The sequence below is a fragment of the Leptonychotes weddellii genome, chromosome 9 (genome assembly GCF_054177405.1).
Source record: "Leptonychotes weddellii isolate Sample4059 chromosome 9, ASM5417740v2, whole genome shotgun sequence".
In the NCBI taxonomy this organism is placed as follows: Eukaryota; Metazoa; Chordata; class Mammalia; order Carnivora; family Phocidae; genus Leptonychotes; species Leptonychotes weddellii.
Genome location: NC_138377.1, coordinates 73809742 through 73826560, shown reverse-complemented (window position 1 = coordinate 73826560; position 16819 = coordinate 73809742).

The window sequence follows — 16819 nt, the reverse complement described above, 5'->3', positions numbered from 1 at the left end:
CTTTTACTCGCGTAGGAACGTACCCCCGCCGGCCACGGCAAGGCGCGGCGACGGCTACGGAGGAGGAGGCGGGGCCAGGGGGGGCGGGCCAGGGCCTGGGCCCAGTCAGCTCTTCGGGGCGGGAGCCGGAAGTGCTGCGGGAGTGCTCGGCTTGAGGCGGAGCCCTGGACGCGTCACAGCTGCAGTCGGGCTGGGTGCTGGGCTGGCCCTTCTGAATACAGGTCCTTCCTTCCAGGATCCTGGTGCAGTTCCGAGCTCTGACGCAAGGGGGCAATCCCGGCTTTTTTAGGCCCTTTCCCACCGTGCCGCGGAGTGCAGCCCCGGCCTCGAAGCCAGTCCCCTGCTCCTTTCATGCCCAGCCTCCGCTCCTTCAGACGGCGACCGCTCGGCGTCCGTGTCCAGCTCCCGCTCCGACCTCTCCAAACAGGCCGCTGCCTCAGGAGAACCTCCCGTTCCTCAGTTTAGTCGCTGTCTTGATCCTCACAAGGCAAAGGCAAGCAGTTCTGGCCTCTCTTCTCCCACATTTAGCCAAGAGCCACCTAACCTGCCTCTAACCGGCTCCGTAATGGCTCCTCGGTGTGGGGAGAGACAGAAGGGGCGGCAGAAAAGACCAAGCACAGCTAAGGGGTGCCGGTCTGCTTCCATTCACGCATTCAAAATAGCGTTGAGCGCTAACTTTGTGCCTAGCCTTGGGCTGGGTGCTGGAGTCACAGAGGTTAAGTACAATATCGTCCTTGAAGGCCATAAACTAGCAGGGACAGTGGACCAGTGAACAGATACTTAATGCTAGGAAAGCGATGGGTGGATTTGTTCAGAAGCTCACTCCTTCCACAAGTGAGCTCACGCTCTCTGTCAGCCACTATTCCAGGCTCTGGGGGCGGCACAACAGAACAAAATGGACAAAAGTCTCAGCCCTCGTGAGGCTTACCCAGGGACATGGCCACAGCGCTGTGGGGAGCACAGAGGCGCAAATACCCGCAAAGCAGGAACGAGGGCCCAAGTGACCTTGAAGGCCGGTGGGGAGTCCAAAGCGAAGGAATGTGGAGTGCGACTCCTCCCTTTCAGTTTCCCTCTTCCGCCCCCCTAGGCCACCCAGACGGAGTCTCCCCTTCTGGGGCCCGCCGACTCTACCTTGTTAGAATGGAAGGCTATTGGCCAGGGTCACCGCCATCCTGGCTTTAACGGGTAGCCTGTGCCTAATGACTAAAAGAGCCCCCTTTACTCTCAAATGCGTCCAGTTTGCACAGTATATTGTGTGGTCCCACTACTCGCCCAACTTCTCTGCCAGGCGCAGACCCTGACCAGCCTCCACCCAGGGCTATCTGACCTGGAGTGGCCTTGGCCTGGGATGAGGCCACAAGTTAGGCGGTCCAAAATAACTTTCTGCTGCTCCGGGTCCCACTTCTCCTGCCCAGAACCTGCGGGAGCAATGCCACTCTCCCAACCAAGGGCGCTGCCTGGCAGGCTAGGTCCGAAAAGGGAAGATGCCAGAGGTGAGCCGCAGACAAGAGGTTTCTGCCCTGGGAAAAATGGTCCCACCTAGGGAGCTGCCCTGCTCGGTGCAGAAGGCTCCACCCAAGATCACCTGCCTTATGCATTAGGGAAATACAAATGGGCCCAGCCTAAGGTCAGATAATAAAAGGAACATTTACTGAGTATCAGCAATGTGCCAAGCACCACACTAAGTTCATAATAATCATTGTTATTTCATTTTACCCTTACCCTAATGCTAAGAAGCAAGTACTGCTCTTTTCTCCATGTTACAAAAATCAGAAACTGACATTCAGAATGGAAAAGCAATTTGTCCAGGGTCAGGTGGCCAGGAAATGGGGAAACCAGAAGGCAGTATTCAAATATAAGCAGATGCTGAAGAGTTAACCAACACACTCCCATTTCCCAATGCAAGATGAAGAGGAGAGAGTACAGCTGATTCCTCAGGTCTGGACTGTGCAGAGGAATGTCCCCCTTGCATGGAGCCAGCCAGCATCGAGGGGTGTCTCAGGGACACAGAGTCCTTCCAGCTACCTCCTCACTGTCCCTAAAACCTTCCTCCTGGGTTTCACTGCTCTCTGGAATGTATAGGGTGGGCCCTAAGTGGGCCTTGCTTACTATGGACTCAGTACACACTCCCTGTTGAGTTGAATACAGTAGGATTCCTCTGCATACTCATTCTCCCATCCTTATGTTGGACTTTGGAGTAAGAACAAGACCAGCATTCTTATCCCTGCCCAATCACTCACTAGTTGGACACTGTGTGCAGGTGATGCTCTTAACTTCAGTTTCCTCATCTACAGAAATACTGTAGGTATAATGATACATAGGTCTGTGTGGAAAAGTAAATGAGGTGATCTAGGTGAAAGCTCATTGCTCTAGCATAATGTCCAACACAGAGGATATGCTCAGGAAACTAAAAATGTGGCTTTAATCTGACAGTCATTCTCAAGTCCACCTCCTCCACGAAGCCTCCCTAGACTACAACTTCCCCATCAGAACTGCTATGGCTTTTCTTATCCCGGCCATTTACTGACCCTTAATTAAGAAGCATGGGCATTTTTCTTTGATATAACAGAAGCTGATTGTGGAGAATACCCCAAACAAACCTGAGCACAGGAATACTGAAGTGTCTTAGGGAACTCACAGCTGGGGATACAGATCCACCAGCTCCTACCTCTCACAATCTGTGTGGTTGTTGCCACAAGATAGGTAAGGGCTGACTGCTGGGCCAGGGAGTAAGAGGAATAGTGTATGAAAGGAGGTGAATTTGAGCTAAGACTTGAAGTGCATGCATGATTTCCAAGGGCAAAAAAAGAGAAGGCATTATGCAGGCCTCAAGAAAACCAAAAGAATAGGCCTGCAAACAGGTCAATTGGGGGCTGGGGAGCTAGAGCATCAGGGAGTGGGGCAGTGTAGGAAATGGGACCAGTTGTGGCCAGATTATGAAATCAGTTGAATAGGCCATCAGAAGGCTTTGGTTAGGGATGAGATCATCTGATGTGGGTTCTAAAAAAATGGGTGGTGGCTTGGGTGGAGTCCACATCAGAGAGTATGAGACCTGAGGCAGAGAAGTGGTGAGGGCCCAACCTGGAGAGAGAGTAGACTGGGAAGACTCTGGGGAGACATGTCTGAGGAAGAGCCCACTGGAGTTAGTGACAGGTTAGATGTGGGGATGAAGGAAGGGTTCAGGACGACTCCTGGGGAGACGTGGCAGATGGTGCAATGTCACCATTGTACAGGACCAGGAAGAGCTGGATGGGGGTGGGGCAGAGGTCACATGATTGAGCACAATCTGGACAGTGGCACCTGAGACCCCTGCAGGGCATTTACTCTGAGAGACCCAGTATCATGGGGCAGTCATAACTTACTAATAAATATTTATTAAACAATTGCATGAATGACCTTTTTCATGCTTCAGTTTCTACATTTGTAAAATGAGAAAAATCTACCTGTAGCATTGTGAATATTGTAGAATATTATGCAAATCACTCAGCACTGTGCCTATACCTAGAAAATGCTCAATACAAGTTAACTAGGGACGCCTGGGTGGCTCAGTCGGTTAAGCTTCTGCCTTTGGCTCAGGTCATGATCCTGGGGTCCTGGGATACAGCCCCAAGCCCAGTGTCGGGCTCCCTGCTCAGCAAGCAGTCTGCTTCTCCCTCTCCTCCCTGCTCTCATGCTCTCTTGCTGTCTCTCTCTCGCTGACTCTCTCTCTCAAATAAATAAATAGAATCTCTAAAAAAAAATACAAGTTAACTATTAGTAGTAATTGTTGACTGAATGAAGACCCAGACCAAAAGGAGTGATTTAATTGACTTAAGTGAGTAATTTGTTTTTTTTTTAAGTTTATTTATTTATTTAGTAATCTCTACACCCAACATGGGACTTGAACTCCCTGAGATCAAGTGTCACATGTTCTCCTAATGGAGCCAGCCAGGCACCCCAAATTAGTTTTTTTTTTAAATACACATTCTTTTTTAGAAGTTTTAGATTTATGGAAAAAGTGAGAAGACGGTGGAGGGTTTCCATATATCTCACATTCAGTTTCCCTTACTACAAACATCTTACATTAGTATGGCACATTTGTTAAAATTAGTAAATCAATATTGATACATTATTATTAACTGAAGCCCGTACTTTATTCAGATCGCCTCAGTTTTTACCTATTGTCCTCTTTCTGTTCCAGGATTCCATCCAGGATATCATCTTATATTTAGTTGTCATGTCTCCTTAGGCTCCTCTTGACTCTGGCAGTTTTTCAGACTTTCCTTGTTTTTGATGACCTTGACAATTTTGAGGAGTATTGAGCAGGTATTTTGTAGGATGCTCTCTATTGGAATTTGTCTGTTATCTCTTTCATAATTAGATTGGGGTTATGGGTTTGGGGGAGGTGAAATACCATTATCATCACATCATATCAAGGGTATATACCATCAACATGACTCACCACTGTTGATGTTGACCTTGGTAGCGCTTGTCAGATTCTCCACTGTAAGGTTACTCTTCCTCCCCACCTTTCTCTCTTTCTTTCTTTTTCTTTCTCCCTTCCTTCCTTCCTTCCTTCCTTTCTTCCTTTCTTTCTTTCTTTTTCTTTCCTTTCTGAAGATATATTTATTCATTTGACAGAGAGAGCGTACAATCAGGGGGAGCAGCAGGGAGAGGGAGAAGCAGGCTCCCCGCTGAGCAGAGAGCCCAATGCGGCCCGAACCCCAAACCCAGGACCCTGGGATCCTGACCTGAGCTGAAGGCAGTCGCTTAACCGACTGAGCCACCCAGGCGACCCCCCTCCCTTTTTTTAAAGATTTTATTTATTTATTTGAGAGAGTGAGCCAGTGAGAGAGAGCATGGCGAGGGGACAGCAAAGGGAGAGGGAGAAGCAGATTCCCCACAGAGCAGGGAGCCCCATGTCCCCAAGTGGGGCTGGATCACGATCATGTGACTCCAGGATCATGACCTGAGCCCAGGGCAGCTGCTTAACTGACTGAGCCACCCAGGTGTCCCTCCTCCCCACCTTTCAATACTATCTTCTTTGGAAGGAAGTCTCTACACACAGCCCGCACTTGAGTGGGGATTTACGCTTCCTTGAGGGTGAAATTTAAGTCATTTGGAATTCTTCTGCATGGGAGATTTAGGAATTTGTTTTTAAATTTAATGTTTATTTTAATCATCCTAATATATGTATAAATTTTAAAAACAGGGCCATAAGACTTATTAAGGAAACCCATCAGTCCTTTTCCTCATCCCCAGTTAAACTCCATCTGACCTGTCTATACTCATCTCTCAGTTCTCCAGATGTGCTGATCTAGGGATGTTCCCAGATGCACCACACCTCTGCAGACATTTGAGTATTTGGTCTTGGGGGTCTGACCCCTCTGGAAAGACTTTGCTGATATTCCTCCCCTTGCCAGGATCAGGGCCCTCCTAGGTGCTCCTCCAGCCTCCTGTACTGATCGCCCATATTATGATTACATTTGTATGATTATTACATTACAGTTGTCTGGTAGTCTCTCTCTCTCTCTCCTTTCCCGCCCCTTCACTCCCTCTTCCCCTTCCCTTCCTCCTCCCCACCCTCTCTCTCTCTCTCCTTCCTCCTGTTCCTCTTCCATTTCTGCCCCCTCGCCCTCCTGCCCTTCCCTCCCTCTCCCTGGGGTGACTCTGTATAAGCTCCCTGAGGGCAGGGACAGGTGTACCAGCACACCCTCTCCTAAGACAGGGCCTGGCACATTGTTAAACTATGTTGAAGGGAAAAAAGCCCTAGCTAATGCAGAACACCTCTTCTCAATTCTTTACAAGAGATTATAAATCTCTTTTCTTCCTATTTGGTTCCCTTCCAGATGTTTCCATGGCGCCAATTTTCAGAAAGCCTTCTCCCCTCCCTGTTACTGTCATCCTTTATTTCACTGAGTGCATGTCAAAACCCCACCCAAGGCATGTGTGGATGCAATCTACCTTCTTTCTTTATGCCACCTTCTAGGATTATAGTGCCAGTGGTCCCAGAGAAGACACTGGAGGTGAGGGAATAGAGACACTTTTTTCACTTGTCTATGTGGGAAATGAAAGCATCCTTCAAAGGGATGCTCAGTCGGTGGCTGCCTTCGGCAGGGGTCATGATCCTAGGGTCCTGGGATCGAGTCCCACATCAGGCTCCTTGCTCAGTGGGGAGCCTGCTTCTCCCTCTGCCTGCGCTCCCCCTGCTTGTGTTCTCTCTCTCTCTGACAAATAAATACAATCTTTAAAAAAAAGCTTATAAAAGACTCTCCCTCTGCCCCTCCCCCCAAAATAAACAAATGAATCTTTTTTTTAAAGGTTTTATTTATTTATTTGACAGAGAGAGACACAGTGAGAGCAGGATCACAAGCAGGGGGAGAGGGAGAGGGAGAAACAGACTTCCCGCTGAGCAGGGAGCCCTATGCGGGGCTCGATCCCAGGACCCTGGGATCATGACCCGAGCTGAAGGCAGACGCTTAATGACTCAGCCACCCAGGCGCCCCAACAAATAAATCTTTAAAAATAAAAAGAAAGCATCCTTACGTCATTGGTCCTCAAACTGGGGTTCACATGTCCTTAGGGGGCTGAAAAGGTCTCCCCAAGAGGCACGGAGCACCAAGGAAATCGGTGTCCTCAGCTTCCCTCATCTATTTCCTAAAAGTGACCAGCAGAAGGTACCTGGGAGGAAGAGGCAGGATATCTCCCACCTCCCCTGCTTCTACTTTTCAAAGAAAAATACACCACTCACCTATTGGGATGGGAAAATCAAAACCCTTCACACTATGGTGCTTCCTTCCAGGGATAAAAGTCTGCAGGAAGCCCAGCGAAAAGACCTCTGGAATTATTGTTGGTATTCCCACAAAGAACAGGTAACAAATCCTTTACCCATCAAATGATTTCTGCTTTTTTTTTTTTTAAGATTTTACTTATTTATTTGAAAGAGAGAGTGTGTGAGCAAGTGAGAGAGAAAGAGAGAGAGAGAGAGAGCACGAAGAGGAGAGGGAGAAGCAGACTCTGGCTGAGGAGGGAGCCCGATGTGGGCTTGAACCCAGGACCCTGGGATGATGATCTGAGCCGAAGGCAGATGCTTAACCGACTAAGCCACCCAGGTGCCCCAGTTTCTGGTTCTTTAATTTGAATACAATTTGAGAACCTAATCAGCTATTGGTTTATTGAAAAAAAAATCACTAACATTTTTGGCATATAATTTGGAAAGGAGTCAAATAATCAAGTGACATTGTATATCAAACCTTCCATTCCCATCTAACATTTATGTGAACAAGCTTTCTCCGCATTTAGATCAACACAAAACAAAAAAATATATAGGAAGATAATTGATGCTAAACTTTGTCTCATTTAAGCATTCTATCTATGAATGCATAAACTGATTGAAAACAAAACCAGGGGCGCCTGGGTGGCCCAGTCATTTGGGCATCCGGCTCTTGGTTTCCACTTGGGTCATGATCCCGGGGTTATGATCTCAGGGTTGTGGGATTGAGCCCTGCATCAGGCTCCATGCTCATCGTGTGCTAGACAAGTAACCTCCCCTCTCTGAGCTCCTCTCCTTTCCTCAGCTGTAAGCTGTGAAGGTAGAACTAGACCATCTCTAACATTCTGTGATTCTCTGAAAGCCAAACCTTTGCCACAGTCCCTTTAGGGACAATGCCCAGGGAATAATGATTTTCAGGGCACTGCCTCAGAGCTGGTTGCTATGCTTCTTATCTTTCCCTTAGTCCAGGAGACATTTCAAAAGATGCGATAGCCAGGGAGCTTTCTCTAATTAATGTGAAACCCGGTAAAATCTAACAACCAGCCCTCATCCTGCCTCCAACTTAATGCACACACTACGTCACACTGCATATGTCTGAGTTAAACTTGCCTGTAGATTCACCCATATGGCCTCTTACCGAAATGAAAAACGATAGTAACAACACAACAACAATAAATCCAAAATATTTTAAAAGGTCACTGAAGGGCGCCTGGGTGGCTCAGTCGGTTAAGCATCAGCCTTTGGCTCAGGTCATGATCCTGGGGTCCTGGGATCTGGGATCGAGCCCCACATCGGGCTCCCTGTTCAGCGGAGAGCCTGCTTCTCCCTCTTCCTCTGCCCCTCCCCCTGCATGTGCTCTCTGTCTCTCTCTCTCTCTCAAATAGATAAAATCTTTTTTTAATTAAAAAACCTTTTAAGAAGATTTTATTTCTTTGACAGAACGAGAGAGCACAAGCGGGGAGGCAGTAGAAGGAGAGGGAGAAACAGGCTCCCTGCCGAGCAGAGAACCTGACGCGGGACTCGATCCCAGGACCCCGGGGTTCATGATTTGAGTCGAAGGCAGACCTTTAACCATCTAAGCCACCCAGGAGCCCCTAGATAAATAAGATCTTAAAAAAAAACCCAAAACCAAAAAAGCAGGCCACCGATACTTAGTGTTGTGAGGTTGTAAACTCATTGCTGGAGGGAACATAAAATGGTGCAGCCATTAACAGCTGCTTCATAGGCACTTACTCTATGAGCCAGCAGTTCCGGGCCTCGGTATTTACCCAAGAGAAAGAAAACATCTGTCTAGACAAAGATTTACACACAAGTATTTATAGTAGCTTTATTCATAATAGCCCCAAACTGGACACAACTCAATGTCCATTGACAAAAGAATAAACAAATAGTGGTACATCTGTACAAGAGAATACTATTCAGCAATGAAAAAGAACAAATTACCCTGACATGCAATGAATCTCAGAAACAGGTTTAGCACAGGAAGCCAGACATAGACGAGTATACAGAGTATGCTTCTATTTATTTGAAATTCTAAAGCAGGCAAAAATTAAGCTTTAGCAACAGAAAAGCTGATCGGTGTTTGCCTGGGACCTGGTCTAGGGGGTGGAGGATTGACTAGAAAAGAATAAGAAGGAACTTTGTGGGGGAGATGGAAATATTTCATATCTTGATTGTGCTGCTGGTGGTGACTTAGAGGTGGACACATCGGTCAAAACTCACGGAACCATACACTTAAAATGGGTGCATCTTTTTTAAAAAATATTTTATTTATTTATTTGAGAGAGAGAGTGAGCAAGAGAGAGCAATAACTGGGAGGAGAGGCAGAGAGAGAGGGAGAAGCAGCCTCCCCGCTGAGCAGGGGGCCTGACTCGGGGCCCGATCCCGGGACCCTGGGATCATGACCTGGGCTAAAGGCAGACGCTCAACCGACTGAGCCACCCAGGTGCCCCCAAATGCGTGCATCTTCTATGTAATATCTAGATGAAGTTGATCACAGTACAAAATTTTAAAAAGATATCTAAATGTTAGAATGTAATCAGTGTTTATATGGCAAAAGGTAACGAAGCAATAGAACCTGCTCTGTAGCCCATAATCCTTAAGGGGAGGACTGAGAAGAGGGTGGTGTTGGAGTGCAGACTTGGGCTCCACAGTCCTGGCTCTCTCTTAGCCTCTAGGCCTTTGGCAAGTCACTTCACCTCTGTGGAGACTCAGTTTCCTCATCTGTAAAATAAAGGTAATAACAAAACCAGAATAGTAGGATGACAACTTCAATAAAAGCTCATTTCTCGGGGTGCCTGGGTGGCTCAGTCGTTAAGCGTCTGCCTTTGGCTCAGGTCATGGTCCCAGGGTCCTGGGATCGAGCCCTGCATCGGGCTCCCAGCTCGGCAGGAAGCCTGCTTCTCCCTCTCTCTCTGTCCCTGCTCGTGTTCCCTCTCTAGCTGTCTCTCTCTCTCTCTGTCAAATAAATAAATAAAATCTTAAAAAAACAAAACAAAACTCATTTCTTTCCGTGTTCCCTATCTGGGTCACAGAAGACAAAATTCTGAACCTTACCTTACCTGACAAATCTGTAGTGTTCATTCTCAAGCAGGCCCATGACTTCATCCGAAAAAATTGCCCTGACCCAGAGAGAAGATAATTATAATAATAGAGCACCCATGGGGCGCCTGGGTGGCTCAGTCGTTGGGCGTCTGCCTTCGGCTCAGGTCACAATCCCAGAATCCTGGGATTGAGCCCCGCATCGGGCTCCCTCCTCGGCGGGGAGCCTGCTTCTCCCTCTCCCCCTCCCCTTGCTTGTGTTCCCTCTCTCGCTGTCTCTCTCTGTCAAATAAAATCTTAAAAAAATAATAATAATAATAATAGAGCACCCTTGCAGAGCACTCTCTATGGGCACTATGCTAAGCATCCTCCATAATTCATTTAATTCCCACAACATGCTCTGAGACAGGTACTATTCTTTTTTTTTTTTTTAAAGATTTTTTTATTTATTTACGACAGAGAGAGACACAGAGAGAGAGGGAACACAAGCAGGGGGAGAGGGAGAGGGAGAAGCAGGCTTCCCGCTGAGCAGGGAGCCCGATGCGGGGCTCGATCCCAGGACCCTGGGACCACGACCTGAGCCGAAGGCAGACGCTTAACGACTGAGCCACCCAGGCGCCCCGAGACAGGTACTATTCTAACCCTATTTAACAGACAAGGAGACTGAGGACAACAGCTAGTAAGTAACACAACCTGGATACTAATCCAGGTGCTGTGGCCAGAGCCCATGCTCTTGAACAACAGGCAAATTTGTCTCTTGTCAACGCAATTGTAATGTGAGATAAAAGAGGGGAAAGGAATTTGATTTGGAAATACTAGCTTTATATGAATTTAAATGTGAACAAAACCCAGTACCTTTCATATTAGTACTTTCACAAAACAGCTAATGATGATTTCAGGTTGGTCTGGAAAATCCTGCTCTGTTTCTAGTCCAGTTGCTGTGGTCTTTCTAAGGAGCACACTCCAATGCTAACAGGAGTCAAACAGAGATCTAGTTGGGGTGACCAGCCCTCCATATTTTATTTTATTTTATTTTTATCTTTATTATTTTTTAAAGATTTTATTTATTTATTTGAGAGAGAGAGAATGAGAGAGCACATGAGATGGGGGAGGGTCAGAGGGAGAAGCAGGCTCCCTGCAGAGCAGGGAGCCCGATGCGGGACTCGATCCCGGGACTCCAGGATCATGACCTGAGCCGAAGGCAGTCGCTTAACCAACTGAGCCACCCAGGCGCCCTATTTTATTATTTTTTAAAAAGATTTTATTTATTTATTCTTTCTCCCCTGGGCTTGATTCCTGCTGTTTCTTCAGGCTGTTTCCAAGCCCTCCCACCACCCTTTTTTAGATTTTATTTATTAGACAGAGAGAGAGAGTAGGAGTGGGTGCGGGGCTGGTAGGGGCAGAGGGAGAGGGAGAAGCAGACTCCCCACTGAGCGGGGAGCCCAATGCAGGGCTCCATCCAGGACCCTTGCATCATGACCTGAGCCAAAGGCAGACGCAACCAACTGAGCCACCCAGGAGCCCTGTTTCCAAGCCCTTTTTGCTTGGTCCACACTCATTCCAAATCCAAACAGACTGATGAAGTTCAACAGGGACACACCAGTATGACCACACCAGTGGTTAAAATACCCACTTCCCTGAGTGTGCCCCACCCTGTCACTCCTGCCCAGGATCCAGCCACTAAGGGGTTAATGTCAGGCATAACTCAGGCTTCTAAAAAGCTGCTACAGCACAGGGAGGAGCAATTTTCTGAGCCTGTACCAGTTGCTAAAGAATTTAGATACCCTTGGGCGCCTGGGTGGCTCAGTTGGTTGAGCGACTGCCTTCGGCTCAGGTCATGATCCTGGAGTCCCAGGATCGAGTCCCGCATCGGGCTCCCTGCTCGGCGAGGAGCCTGCTTCTCCCTCTGACCCTCCCCCCTCTCATGTACTCTCTCTCTCTCATTCTCGTTCTCTCAAATAAATAAATAAATCTTTAAAAAAAAAAAAAAGAATTTAGATACCCTTATTTACAAGTGTGTAAAATGCTAGTTTATATAAACAATGCCAAGAAGAGAATTTGGAGCAATATGATTATTCATTGAATGCTTGTTTATTGGGTTCTCTTTTTGCAAAGTTGCTGATGTTCATCATTATCATCACATCATCAAAGAATAATACATGCTCTAGGGTTAACCACAGCGCTGTGAATGGACCTCAGTGGTATCAGGCCCCAGCTTCTGTTCAAGAAGAAACTTTGGGCAGTGGAGCCAGTCTTTGGGGGAGAAGCAACTAAGGATTTGGCTGGACCTGGGGCCCAGCCATTTAGACAAGTGCTGTGGCCTCAGGCAAGGATCGTGGGCTGCCCACCAGGATTTTTATTAAGATTTTTTTTTTTAAAGATTTTATTTATTTATTTATTTGACAGAGAGAGAGTGTGTGCATGAGCAGGGGGAGCAGCAGGCAGAGGGAGAAGCAGGCTTCCCGCTGAGCAGGGAGCCCGATGTGGGACTCGATCCCAGGACCCTGGGATCATGACCTGAGCAGAAGGCAGACGCTTAACCGACTGGGCCACCCAGGCGCCCCTGATTCCATGTTTTAATATACATCCTTCATCTAGGACTCTCTTTTATTCTAACTGTACACTTTTTTATTTTTTATTAAAGATTTTATTTATTCATTTGAGACACAGAGATACAGAGAGAGAGAGAGCATGAGCAGGGGGAGAGGCAGAGGGAGAGGGAGAAGCAGGCTCCCCGCCGAGCCAGGAGCCCAATGTGGGGCTTGATCCCAGGACCCCGGGATCACGACCCGAGCTGAAGGCTGACGCTTAACCATCTGAGCCACCCAGGTGCCCCGTACACTTTTTTTTTAATACTTGGGCTCAAACTGTTTATATAATTCTGTATCACTTAATATTATCTTTTAGCATTTCCCCATGTCACTGAAAATTCTCTTAAGGATCATTTGCAGGGCTGGAGGTGTACTCTAACTGGAGGATGTGGGATGCCGGGTAGAGACTCAGACACTATCCAGTGGATGGATAACAGGGATTCATTATAGGCTTTGAGTGAGAGAGTGACAGAATAAATTTTCTGACTTAGGAAGCTTGGGTGTACCAGAAACGTACAAAGCAAAGATGGGAGGCAGGTACGAGGTGATTATTGTGGCAAAGGGTGCCAAAAGGAAGAGGGGAGTCCAGTACTTCAAAGAAAGGATTGAGGGGACGCCTGGGTAGTTCAGTCTGTTAAGGGACTGCCTTCGGCTCAGGTCATGATCTCAGGGTCCTGGGATGGAGCCCCACGTTGAGCTCCCTGCTCAGTGGCAAGTCTGCTTGTCCCTCTCCCTCTGCCTCCGCCCAGCACTCTGCTTGTGCTCTCTCTGTGTGTCTCTCTCAAATAAATGAATAAAATCTTTAAAAAACAAAAAAAGAAAGAAAGAAAAAGAAAGGATTGAGGACTAAAGAAGGAGAGGAAGGAGTCCAAGTGTTTGGAGACTATTTAGTTCCAACTCCTTCCAATTCATTAGCTTGAGAGAATTATGCTGCCATTGTCAGAAATAAGGAAGTTAAGAGGGGAGTCCTTGTTTTTTAAAAAGATTTTTTAAAAGATTTTATTTATTTATTTGAGAGAGAGAGAAAGAGGGAGCATGGGCCTGCGGGAGGGGCAGAAAGAGAGGGAGAAGCAGACTCCCCACGGAGCAGGGAATCCAATGTGATATGGGGCTCGATCCCAGGATCCCGAGATCATGACCTGAGCCAAAGGCAGAGGCTTAACCAACTGAGTCACTCAGGTGCCCCGTTTTTTTTTTTAAGTTTATTTATTTATTTTTTTAGTAATCTCTACACCCAACTTGGGGCTTGAACTCAAGGCCCTGAGATCAAGAGTCCTGCACTCTTCCAACTGAGCCAGCCAGATGCCCCAAGTGGGGAGTCCTTTTAGATGAACTTTTTAGGTTTCAACACCTGTAGGCCTTTAAAAAATACTGGCCAATGGGCGCCTGGGTGGCTGAGTTGGTTGAGCGACTGCTTTCGGCTCAGGTCATGATCCTGGAGTCCCAGGATCGAGTCCCGCATCGGGCTCCCTGCTCAGCAGGGAGTTCTCCCTCTGACCCTCTTCCCTCTCGTGCTCTCGCTCTCTCATTCTCTCTCTCAAATAAATAAACAAAATCTTAAAAAAAGAAAAATACTGGCCAGGGCTTGAGGGCAAGGTCTTGGGTGGAGGGGGGGCAGCAGCAGTTGGGATTAGCTAGATGTAGAGGAGGTGGAGAGAAAGACAGGGAGAAGCGAAGGCTAAGGCAGAGTTAGCGGGGGGATGCAGGGCAGGGCGGAAGCCCGAGCCTTGGGACATGGAGGACATGGACAACACGGATGGGGTTGGGCTGGAGGGTTGGCTAGCAGGATCCTGTCCTGGGGTTGGGGGTGGGACACCATGAGGCCAGCTCAGCCCAGGCCGCTGAGTTTGCCATGAACTCCCTCCCAGGAGGCCAGCACACCAAGTAGAGAAACCAGTTAAAAACCAATGAACTCTGCAGTCTATTTATTGTACCAGCCATAATGGCGGTAGCGTGTTGGTAAACAAGTGGTCCTTGTCCCGGCTTTACTGAGGGATGGCTGACAAAGAAATGAAGTGTTAAATGTACAATTCTTTCTCGGGGCTCCTTCTGAGCAGCGGGCTCCACTGACTTGGAGGCCTTGGAGCAGGGTATGCCCGGGAACTGGAGCAAGACTGCTCGAGGCGCGTTTCTCTCACGAAGAGCCTGCACGCTGACCTTGCTAAGTACATGCTACCCCACAACCAGTGTTTTTTTGTTAATACCCTTTCCAGCAGTAGGAAAATCACGATGGTGGGGTAGGGATAGACTGGTTTGGTTTATTCTCCTTGAGGTTTTGCCGTAGGTATCCCAACGTATGCAGTAATTTTATTTTATTTTTTTATTTTTTTTTTAAGATTTTATTTATTTATTTGACAGGAACAGTGAGAGCAGGAACACAAGCAGAGGGAGTGGGAGAGGGAGAAGCAGGCTTCCCCCCAAGGAGGGAGCCCATTGTGGGACTCGATCCCAGGACCCTGGGGTCATGACCTGAGCCGAAGGCAGACGCTCAACGACTGAGCCACCCAGGTGCCCTGCAGTAATTTTAAATAAGATAAGGGAACAACAGAAATGCCTGAGAACTTGACCACACCTGAGGTGAAGTGTCTACCACTTACTAGCCTCTTTAAAACTGGTAAAGTCCCCTAGCTCCTCTGGGCCCCAGTATGCTCACCCTCTCCCCCGCCTTCTCACTTGGCTTCCTATAAGACAGGGAAACTACAGCACTTTGATAAGTCTAAGTCCCATATACCTGTGTCGGACATTTTGGAAACAAAAGGTTATTACTGCCATGATTCAATGTCAGGGCCATGTTTTAGTTTTTTGGGTGTTTTCTCTTCTTTCTTTCTTTTTTTAAAAAAATAAAATAAACTATTTTAGAACAGTTTACATTTACAAGAAAAGTTGAGAAGATAATTTCCACATACCTCCAACCCAGGTTCCCCTGTGATGAACATCTTACATTACATGGTTATATTTGTCATGATTAATGAACCAGCATTGATATATTATTATTAACTAAATTCATATTTTATTCAGAATTCCTCAGTTTTCCCCTAATGTCCTCTTTCAGCTCCAGAATCCCATCCAGCACACCATGTTACTTACATTCAGTTGCCATTCTCCTCAGGCTCCTCTTGACTCTTGACTCAGTTTTTCAGACTTTCCTTGTTCCTGATGACCTTGACAGTTTTGAGGAGTACTGGGCAGGCAATTCATAGAATGTCTCTCCGATGGAACTTTTCTGATGTTTTTCTCCTGATTAGACTGGGGTTCTAGTAGGGAAGACCACAGAGGAAAAATGCCATTCTCATTACATCATATCAAGGGTACATACTATCAACTTGACTTATCGATGTTGATCTTCATCTTGATCACCTGGTTGAAGGAGTGTTTGTCAGGATTCTCCACTGTGAAGTTACTCTTTCTCCCCCCACCTTTTTCATACTGTCCTCCTTGGAGGAAGTCACTATGCACAGTCCACCCTGAAGGAGTTGGGGGTTATGCTCCTCCTCGAGGTTCTACATACATTATTTGGAATTTTCTGGAGATTTGCCTATGATAGCCTATTTATTTATGTACTCAATCATTTATTTATATCAGAATAGACTCGTGGATATTTATGTTATACTTTGGGTTATAATCCAATACTTCTTAGTTTTGTTGCTCAACTTGTTCCAGATTTCGCCTTTGGAAACTCTTTCAGTTAGTTGGCTCTGTGTCCGTTTGATGTACCTCATTCTTCCCTTTGTTTTGTTTAGGACTTCCTTACTTTCTGTACCACAGAATGCTCCAGGCTCATTTTGTATATTTCCTGCCCCAGTCCTTGAATCAAACATTTCTCTAAGGAGAAGGTTAGGGCCAAGTTTTAATCTTTGCAAATGTGTGTCTGGCTGGAAGTTAGGATAGATGATCTGTCAGGTGGGCAGGAGTAAGACTCAACCCACCATTAGTAGGGGACTTTCCCAGCAGTAGCAGCTACAATTGCAAGTCCTTAGCTGAGAAACAGGTGACTCACCAGCTCCCAGGGTTGTCTCCACCCTCCCCTTCTTGCTGGCATGACTGTCCCTAAACCAGCTCAGACAGAGGGACCTAGGTCGGAAAGTGTCCCCACCCATGGGGCCTGTCGCAGGCCAAGTCAGGGCTTTTCCCCATGCCAGCAGACACCTCCCCCCATTTGTGTATTATTTATATATACCCTTCATACCTGCAGAAAGGATTAAACAAGATTACCCTCAAAGTTATAGCTACAATAAAACTGTTATTAAAACTTGGGTAAAAGGACAAGAGTTCTGTGAGGAAGAGCCTCTATGTGTGTGTGTGTCTAGTAATTTTGTCCCAGACACCTGGTTCCCTGAATCACAGATTGCTAGCACCAGAAGGGCTTTCAGAAATAAACGGGCTTCACCTGTCATTTTATAATGCTAAGACGGATCAAGTAATTTCTTTTTTTTTT